This window comes from Sinocyclocheilus grahami, unplaced genomic scaffold (genome assembly GCF_001515645.1).
Source record: "Sinocyclocheilus grahami isolate Dianchi unplaced genomic scaffold, SAMN03320097.WGS_v1.1 scaffold2459.1, whole genome shotgun sequence".
In the NCBI taxonomy this organism is placed as follows: domain Eukaryota; kingdom Metazoa; phylum Chordata; class Actinopteri; order Cypriniformes; family Cyprinidae; genus Sinocyclocheilus; species Sinocyclocheilus grahami.
Window position 1 is genome coordinate 31,061 of NW_015507638.1, and position 643 is coordinate 31,703.

A 643-nucleotide genomic window follows, 5' to 3' on the forward strand; every position below is an offset into this window, starting at 1 on the left:
TATGTTTTCTCTGAACATGTCGGTAGAAATTTGAAGTCGTGCCAGAAACATCAGTAAGAGTTGTTTTGCAAAATTTGCAATCCGCAGAGTGCTTCTTTTTACCGGATGTCTTGCAAATAAATTCTTTATGATTTTCGTAAGCAAAACAAATTATTGCTGACTTTGAAGACATCGTCCTAGCCACACATTGATATCCAGTGAGTGATGTGTGTGTTTCGTCTGCAAGCATAAGATGATATGCTACTGCTGCCTGCCGGTGTGGTGCAGTAAAATGACAGACGGGGAGACAATAATTAATTTCTCATCTCAATTTTATGCTGGTTTTATTGTTACACATGACGCGGACTCGACTGTACTCGGAATATTTTCAGAGTCCAAAATGTTCAAGTCCGTGTCAAGTCCGAGTACAAATTCACCCAAGTGCGTGACAAGTCCGAGTTCATTCAAAATTGGACTCGAGTCCGGACTTGAGTCCGAGTCCAAGTTCGAGTACCCCAACTCTAGTTATGTGAATATGTTGTAAAACAGTAATACAAGCAATCAATTGTCAATCAATTGTCATTTTACTTTCCTGAAGAGTCCCATACATACACACATTTATATATATATATATATTTATATTTATATATATATATATATATAT